We start from the raw sequence: 10295 nt of genomic DNA on the forward strand, positions 1-10295 counted from the left end.
AGCCTTGGTAAATTTAAGAAAATTGAAATTGTATCAGGTATCTTTTCTGACCACAACACTATGAGACTAGATATCAATTACAGGCAAAGATCTGTAAAAAATACAAACACATGGAGGCTAAACAATACAGTACTTAATAACGAAGTGATCACTGAAGAAATCAAAGAGGAAATTTAAAAATACCTAGAAACAGGTCTTCCCTGGTGGCGCAGTGGTTGAGAGTCTTCCTGCCGATGCAGGGGACATGGGTTCGTGCCCCGGTGCCGGAGGACCCCACATGCCGCAGAGCGTCTGGGCCCGTGAGTCATGGCCACTGAGCCTGCACGTCTGGAGCCTGTGCTCCGCAATGGGAGAGGCCACAGCAGTGAGAGGCCCACGTACCACACACAAAAAAAATAAGTTAAATAAATAAATAAATAATAAAAAAATTAAAAATACCCAGAAACAAATGACAATGGAGACACGATGACCCAAAACCTATGGGATGCAGCAAAAGCAGTTCTAAGAGGGAAGTATATAGCAATACTATCCTACCTCAAGAAATAAGAAAAATCTCAAAGAAACAACCTAACCTTACACCTAAAGCAATTAGAGAAAGGAGAAAAAAAAACCCCCAAAGTTAGCAGAAGGAAAGAAATCATAAAGATCAGATCAGAAATAAATGAAAAAGAAATGAAGGAAACGATAGGAAAGATCAATAAAACTAAAAGCTGGTTCTTTGAGAAGATAAACAAAATTGACAAACCATTAGCCAGACTCATCAAGAAAAAAAGGGAGAAGACTCAAATCAATAGAATTAGAAAGGAAAAAGGAGATGTAACAACTGACGCTGCAGAAATACAAGAGATCATGAGAGATTACTACAAGCAATTCTATGACAATAAAATGGACAACCTGGAAGAAATGGACAAATTCTTAGAAATGCACAACCTGCCGAGACTGAACCAGGAAGAAATAGAAAATATGAACAGACCAATCACAAGCACTGAAATTGAAACTGCGATTAAAAATCTTCCAACAAACAAAAGCCCAGGACCAGATGGCTTCACAGGCAAATTCTATCAAACATTTAGAGAAGAGCTAACGCCTACCCTTCTCAAACTCTTCCAAAATATAGCAGAGGGAGGAATACTCCCAAACTCATTCTACAAGGCCACCATCACCTTGATACCAAAACCAGACAAGGATGTCACAAAGAAAGAAAACTACAGGCCAATATCACTGATGAACATAGATGCAAAAATCCTCAACAGCATACTAGCAAACAGAATCCAACAGCACATTAAAAGGATCATACACCATGATCAACTGGGGTTTATTCCAGGAATGCAAGGATTCTTCAATATACACAAATCAATCAACGTGATACGCCATATTAACAAACTGAAGGAGAAAAACCATATGATCATCTCAATAGATGCAGAAAAAGCTTTTGACAAAATTCAACACCCATTTATGATAAAAAAAAAAAAAACCTGCAGAAAGTAGGCATAGAGGGAACTTTCCTCAACATAATAAAGGCCAAATATGACAAACCAACAGCCAACATCGTCCTCAATGGTGAAAAACTGAAACCATTTCCACTAAGATCAGGAACAAGACAACGTAGCCCACTCTCACCACTCTTATTCAACATAGTTTTGGAAGTTTTAGCCACAGCAATCAGAGAAGAAAAGGAAATCAAAGGAATCCAAATCGGAAAAGAAGAAGTAAAGCTGTCATTATTTGCAGATGATATGATACTATACATAGAGAATCCTAAAGCTGCTACCAGAAAACTACTAGAGCTAATCAGTGAATTTGGTAAAGTAGCAGGATACAAAATTAATGCACAGAAATCTCTGGCATTCCTGTACACTAATGATGAAAAATCTGAAAGTGAAATCAAGAAAACACTCCCATTTACCATTGCAACAAAAAGAATAAAATATCTAGGAATAAACCTACTTAAGGAGACAAAAGACGTGTATGCAGAAAATTATAAGACACTGATGAAAGAAATTAAAGATGATACAAATAAATGGAGAGATATACCATGTTCCTGGATTGGAAGAATCAACATTGTGAAAATGACTCTACTACCCAAAGCAATCTACAGATTCAATGCAATCCCTATCAAACTACCACTGGCATTTTTCACAGAACTAGAACAAAAAAATTCACAATTTGTATGGAAACACAAAAGACCCCGGATAGTCAAAGCAATCTTGAGAACGAAACACAGAGCTGGAGGAATCAGGCTCCCTGACTTCAGACTATACTACAAAGCTACAGTAATCAAGACAGTATGGTACTGGCACAAAAACCGAAATATAGATCAATGGAACAGGATAGAAAGCCCAGAGATAAACCCACACACATATGGTCACCTTATCTTTGATAAAGGAGGCAGGAATGTACAGTGGAGAAAGGACAGCCTCTTCAATAAGTGGTGCTGGAAAAACTGGACAGGTACATGTAAAAGCATGAGATTAGAACACTCCCTAACAGCATACACAAAAATAAGCTCAAAATGGATTAAAGACCTAAATGTAAGGCCAGAAACTATCAAACTCTTAGAGGAAAACATAGGCAGAACACTCTATGACATAAATCACAGCAAGATCCTTTTGGACCCACCTCCTAAAGAAATAGAAATAAAAACAAAAATAAACAAATGGGACCTAATGAAACTTCAAAGCTTTTGCACAGCAAAGGAAACCATAAGCAAGACCAAAAGACAACCCTCAGAATGGGAGAAAATATTTGCAAATGAAGCAACTGACAAAGGATTAATCTCCAAAATTTACAAGCAGCTCATGCAGCTCAATAGCAAAAAAACAAACAACCCAATCCAAAAATGGGCAGAAGACCTAAATAGACATCTCTCCAAAGAAGATATACAAACTGCCAACAAACACATGAAAGAATGCTCAACATCATTAATCATTAGAGAAATACAAATCAAAACTACAGTGAGATATCATCTCACAACAGTCAGAATGGCCATCAACAAAAAATCTAGAAACAATAAATGCTGGAGAGGGTGTGGAGAAAAGGGAACACTCTTGCACTGCTGGTGGGAATGTGAATTGGTACAGCCACTATGGAGAACAGTATGGAGGTTCCTTAAAAAACTACAAATAGAACTACCATATGACCCAGCAATCCCACTACTGGGCATATACTGTGAGAAATCCATAATTCAAAAATAGTCATGTACCAAAATGTTCATTGCAGCTCTATTTACAATAGCCCAGTGATGGAAACAACCTAAGTGTCCATCATCGGATGAACAGATAAAGAAGATGTGGCACATATATACAATGGAATATTACTCAGCCATAAAAAGAAACGAAATTGAGCTATTTGTAATGAGGTGGATAGACCTAGAGTCTGTCATACAGAGTGAAGTAAGTCAGAAAGGGAAAGACAAATACCATATGCTAACACATATATATGGAATTTAAGCAAAAAAAATGTCATGAAGAACCTAGGGGTAAGACAGGAATAAAGACACAGACCTACTAGAGAATGGACTTGAGGATATGGGGAGGGGGAAGGGTAAGCCGTGACAAAGCGAGAGAGAGGCATGGACATATATACAGAACCAAACGTAAGGTAGATAGATAGTGGTAAGCAGCCGCATAGCACAGGGAGATCAGCTAGTTGATTTGTGACCACCTCTAGAGGGGAGGGATAGGGAGGATGGGAGGGAGGGAGACGCAAGAGGGAAGGGATATGGGAACAGATGTATATGTATAACTGATTCACTTTGTTATAAAGCAGAAACTAATTTAAAAAAAAGAAATTAGGTTAATGGTTGCTTAGCACTGATTAGGGGAACTGGTAGGTGATAAATAGTACAGGGTTTCTTTTTGAGGTGATGAAAATGTTCTAAAATTGATTGTGGTAATGGCTGTATAACTTTGTGAATATACTAAAATCCACTGAATTGTACACTTTAAATGGATGAATTGTATGATATGTGAATTGTACCTCAATAAAGTTATTACCAGAGGGGGAAATAAAATACCATGCAGCTTTGTAGAACTTCTACTGGAAGCAGTAAAAAAAAAGTGCAAGAGGTAAGAGGATAGTGCAAGATAGAAATGGTCACGCAGCAAGACATTTTTGCGTTTGATTTTCTCAAAGTGTACCTGGAAACAGAATGTACGGAGAGTACATGAGTAGGACAGGGGATTCGATCTAATGTACTTGTTAGTGAGAAACTGACAGCACCAGCTCCAGGATTTATTGCATATTGATTTTGCTTTAGGAAGTTTGTGTGGAAATCACATAAAACAAACTGAGAAAACAAACTTTCTTCCCAAACCATTCTTGAAATGTGTTGGGAAATCTTCCAAAGTATTTTCTTATGTTGAAAAATTAGTTACATTATTAACATTCCAAAGTCTAAAGAATACACAACAGGAAAGCCAAAACCTCATACTTCTGCCCCATAACAAGAGGCTTAAATTATCCACAGATAAGACAAGTTAAAGTTTTAGAGCATAATAAACTTATTTCACATTCATACATTTGAAACTACTCTTTATAAAGCCATATAATTCCACACCATATGTAAGGAGATAATTTGAAGTCCTAGAAAAACTCAAAACCAAAAGAGTTCATATTGAGTTTAACCCACACTGGAGGGCTGATGCACTGTATTCAGAGCTTCCTCCCTTAGCTCTGATGACTAAGACTTTGTTTTGGGTCACATTCCATGTGCTCAGATCCTTTCCTCCCAGGAAGTTTCTTACCCTTTCCCACCACCTTCTTCTCCCCCTCAAAACACAAGTACCAGGCCGTCTCACCAGCTTGCCCAGAGCCAATGCTCCTGAGCCCCAGCTTGAGTTCACCTCCCAGGAGGCTCTTCTGCCTCCAGAGAACAAGAAATCCAAGCAGGTTGAACCCACAGAAGAACTGATAATTCCAGAAGAAGAACAGGGACGGTAACAGGCAGAATCAAAGGCACTTTCAATCCTACAGAGGGGCGGCCACAAGATTGCTTTGGATCAATGGGTTCTTCACACCATTACACAGCATGGCTAAAATGTAGGGCTGGGGGTGGGGACAGATGCCTCAAATATGATCATCAGTTTATAATATTCACATTGTCACATAAGACCAGGTAAACCAGACTTGGGTTTTGCAATTTACATATCCAAGTTCACGTCCCTGTGACAACTCTACCACATTTCTACCCGTTACTGTTCAGTCCCTTTGAGATATGAAAAGGGTTGTTTTCCATCATCCCTTGGTCCTTCCTTCCCTAGATGCTACATTTAAACTTCATCTTCACTTTTCAATGCTCAACCCACCCTGCTCTTAAGGATCTATTGTTGTTTTGTATGACAGAAAATGATAAACATTGAATTTTGACACACCCTCTGAGCCACACTAATTCAACACCTACACATGAGACATTTGTTTTGATTCATTATATGTAACAGAAATCATACAGAGGAGCCATGTTTTATGCAGGGATAGGTCTAAAGTCAGCATGTAAAATAAAATCACATAGCAGCTAAATTTGTTATTCCCTTAAACTAATTTGGAATGCATAATTTTGTGTATACAGCCCTACTCAGTAATATATATCACTTTCAAATGATTCCACTTAATATAAGTGAAAAATATAATTTTCAACATTTTTTAATTTTGTAAGAAGAGAGAGTGAGAAGCTGGTATTCTTCATTGAGTTCTGAATAAGGTAGCTGGTTTGCATTTAGAGTGCATGTTCTGTTAAAAAAAAAACCAAAAAACAAAAAACACAACCATGTCTTTAAGGGCTAGAATCCCACGGAGCAGCAAGATGCTCCTCTCTGAGAATCACACAAGAGCTAGACATGCAGGGGAGCACTAGTTGTTGGTGTCATGGTGGATGCATGATTAAAATAAATATTTTTGTCCTTCTCTCACTTTCATCTTGTTTTTTATTGTTGTGTAGGCTGTTGGTTTGCTAAGCCGAGCACTTTTAGTTGAATTCCCATAAATTAAATGTGTATGTGTATGAAATGCTACTCCACTGTAGAGAAAAAAATGTGTATCAGGTTAATTACCCAGCAATGTTCACTTATTTGTCTATTTACTCTAAATATGAAGTTTGACTCCTTTTTACTGGGGGGTTGAATCTCCTATTGCCACTGCTGCATGCAAAAAGATGTCCATATACACGTGCACAGATGCATGTGGGCGTTACACACACACATGCACATACCGCCACCACTGAGGGGGCAGTATATGAAACACCCTCCTCCAAAATCTCCAGTCAAGGTTTAATCAACTTCGTCCCACTAACTGTTAAGCCCCTTGGCATCTACAACCCCACCCCACCCTTGCCATGTGGCCAGATGTCTCATCTACTTCCTTGTGCCCTGGTAGTTACCTACATGGTGCCTACAATGCCCCTTTGGGTGCTGAGTTCCTCCGGGACCCCACCAGTACCCTGCCCTGGTCCAGGGCCCTGCTGTGTGCTGCAGGCTCTGCTGCCCTCGCTGTGACCTGCACTTTTTTTTTTTTTTTTTTTTAACCAGTACGCGGACGTCTCCCTTTGCAGAGCACAGGCTCCGGACGTGCAGGCTCACCGGCCATGGTTCACGGGCCCAGCTGCTCCGCGGCATGTGGGATCTTCCCGGACCGGGGCACGAACCCGCGTCCCCTGCATCGGCAGGCGGACTCTCAACCACTGCGCCACCAGGGAAGCCCTGTGACCTGCACTTTTGCCACGGCCACCTTTCTGCCCCCAGAACTGCCGGTAGTCTCTACTGTTGCTGCATGTGCTACGGTAACCAGTACTGCTGGCTGCCTCTCCCCTAGAAAGGCAAGAAAAAGAGGAAACCAAGACACTCTTGGGTACTAGTCAGCTCTCTCCTTCAACAGTTTAAGGTCTGAATTTCTGGGTTATATGGAGTCTTGAAGATACTACTGCAGGAGGGAAGGAGGGGGCCTTGTCAGCAAAGGGCATATTTCAGGTTAGTTGATGATGGGAAAATCATTAACATGAAATAACAGCAACAACAAACACTTACATAGCACTTAGAACACCCTAAGCACTGTTTTAAGTGCTGACACACATTAACTCATTTAAGGCAACTGTTTTGGCCCCTTTCAATGTTAAGAACATGTTGCTACCTGTACTGGCCTCCTAGCCCCACCTCCCAACTTGCCAATAGGAGGGAAATCCCTTTCTCTCCCATTGTCAGCCAGAGTGACAGTTCTGTCTTCCCAGTCAGGGCATACTCAGATTGCATATGGTTGATAGCTGGCTTCTCCCAAATTCCAGCAGTCCTAGATTACTAGATTACAATATAAAGTGTAGGCTTCCTAGGAGCACATAATGTGTTTGCATTCACATTTTTAAACTCGTTTTATAATGAAAATGAGTAGGAAACGTTTATACATATATATATATATATATATATATATACATGCATATGCATTGATACATTTATCTCATATATATGAGATACACATGATATACATATGAGAAAACAAATGTCATATATATATATATATGAGAAAAACATATATAAAATGTAGAGAGAAGAGTATAATAAACCTTTATAAACCAGTCCTAATTTCAACAATTATCAACATGTGAATAATCTTGTTTCATCTATACCCCAGCCACAGAACTATTTTGAAGCAAATTGCAGACATCCTATTATTTCATCTATAAATACCTCAGTATGTGTGCCAGTTATCAGTTTAACATTCCGCAGCTCCAAACCCACCCTTCTTTGTTCCAATGTGTGATTCTGGAACTGGACCCTAGAAACATTTCTCTTTTGCCAGCTGGCAAGGTGTTACGGACATCACAGAGACCCTGGAGGCGGAAGGGGTGTCTCTTCCAGGCCTCACTGTGCTCTCCCCTGCCTGTTCTTGTAGTTGCAGGCAGCCGCAGCTCCACATAGGGGCACTCACCTCCCAGAGAGATTGGCAGCACCCAAATGGATGGCTTCCCAGTGAGTTCTGCTGGCATCTCAGCCAACCTCCCAGTGAGTCTCACATGTGCTCAGCTGAGGTCATCTCATGATTTTATATATGTGTGTGTTTGTATACAGCTCTATGCAAAACATTTCCATGATTCTAAAGTTATAGCTACAAAACAAAGAATATTTCGTGCAGTCTAGCTTCCATTCATGTCCTCTTCCTTTTCCTTCAAGAAATCATTTTTCATTAATTTGTCAATTCTACCACTTTTAAAGATAAAAGCAAAACTATTCACATTCCCCTTTCTTTAAAAAAGGTAGCACATTATATGTACTATTTTGCACTTTGCTTTTTTCCACTTAACAGTATATCCTGAAAATCACTTCGTAAACGTAGAGAGACTTCTACTGCAGTTGCTTAGTATTCTCTGAGTGAATGCACGGTATTCAACCATCCCTGAACTGGTGGATATCTGAGTTGTCTCCAGACTTTTGCTATTACAGGCAATGCTTCAGTGAACATGTCTTTTCATTTTTGTATCAGAGTATCTTCGGTATTGTATCAGTTAGTTTTTGCTATCTATAGCACATTACCTCAAAACTTAGTGGCATAGAGCATCATTTATTAGTTCAACATTCTGTAGGTCAGCAATTTGGGCAGAGCTCAGCCCTGTCCTTCCTTCTGCTGTTATCACTCATGTGACTGAAGTCAGCTGTCAACTCAGTTGGAACTGGAGAGTTCAAGGTAGACTCACTCACATGTTGGGAGGTTGGTCAGCTGTCGGCCAAGAAGCCACGAGCGGCATCTCACCCTCTGGTAGGCTAGCTAGCACTCACTTACACGTTCTTGTCGTGCTCTCAGGGTTCCAAGCACGTCAAGAGAAAACAAGACCCAGTGCACAAGTACTTTTCAATCTTCTGCTTGCATTAACTTTGCTACTGTCCTAGGGTACTCAGACAAGCTCACTGTCATGGGGAAGAGGGTGACTACCCAAAGATATGCACACAGGCAGCGGTATTCTAGCAGTCATTTGTAATCTGTCACAGGGATAGATCTCCAGAGACAAGGTTGTTGGTTCACAGAGCAAATTCAAATGTAAAATTTCCAAATCCCCCAACCTCCTAACCCTAAGGATTAGACCATTAGTATTCCCTCCCACTATGAATGAAAGTGCCTGTTTCTCATAGTGTCAGTGCCCATACAATAGTGTATGTTTTCAAACTTTAATAACTTTGTCAATCTAAAAGTGAGTGATGGTATCTCAGTGGCAATTTAATCTGCATCTCTCAATATGAATGAGGTTGAGCATTCTTTTCATATGCTTAGGACCATTTGGATTTTATCTGTGAACTGCCTATATTTCTTGTCCATTTTTTCGCTATCAATCGCTACAGAGTGATTGTTCTTCTCCACTTTTACAAGCTTTGTATATATTAGGACTATTAACCTTTTGTCAGTGATATAATTACAAATATTTTTCCCAATTTATCATTTGTCTTTATGCTTTTTTAACCGTGCAATCTTTCCTGTGTTTCTGGATTTTGAGCCATTGTTAGAATAAGTTTTATCCATTCCCAAATAATGGGGGAATTCACCCATGTTCTTCTAATATTTGTGTGTGTTGGGAGGAGGGGATCTAAATATTCCAGTTTCCCTATCAAGATACCACCTCTGTTGTAAACTAAATTTCCTTAACTAATTGGGTATATATTCAGTTGACATTTAAAGTATGACTAATTCCAAGTGAAAATGTGAATTAGTCAAATTCTGTATTCCTGTTCTCCATCTCCGCCTCTACCTATAGCTGAATTTACACTCCCTTTTAAAACCAATTCAAACCCCATCTCCTGTCCACACTGTCCAGTGAGTCAGTAGGAGCCTCCCAGTTTCCATATTGCTAGGTAGTTGAAAGTACAAATTCCTGGTTGAGTGATCTCAGGCAAATTATGTCAATCCTCCTAAATCTTAGTCTTTTTATCTGTAATCTGTGAGGATAACAAAACCTCCCTCACAGGGTCATTTAATAGAATCAGTGAGATAATGTAGGGAACTCACTAGCATAGTACTGGCACATAGTAAGTGCTCAATAAATTATGGGTCACCCATTAGAGAAGTAGAAAGACCAAGTAATGAAAAAAGGAAAATACCTAAGACTGGGAAATGTGCAGCTTAATGCAGAAAAAGCTTTGTTGGCAGTGATCAACATGTGTGTATATAAACATGTGGGCACAAACTGGGAAAGAACACACAATTGTGTTTTCTTTAGTGTGTTTCACCCAGGGATGCTTCCCTATAGACTGAGAGTGGTGGGCTCTTTTCTTGGCAAGGAACTTTTATACTCTTGAGTATAACAACTCTGAATCCCTACCTGTGAG

This window comes from Mesoplodon mirus (genome assembly GCF_964341445.2).
Source record: "Mesoplodon mirus genome assembly, chromosome: 8".
NCBI classification, from domain to species: domain Eukaryota; kingdom Metazoa; phylum Chordata; class Mammalia; order Artiodactyla; family Ziphiidae; genus Mesoplodon; species Mesoplodon mirus.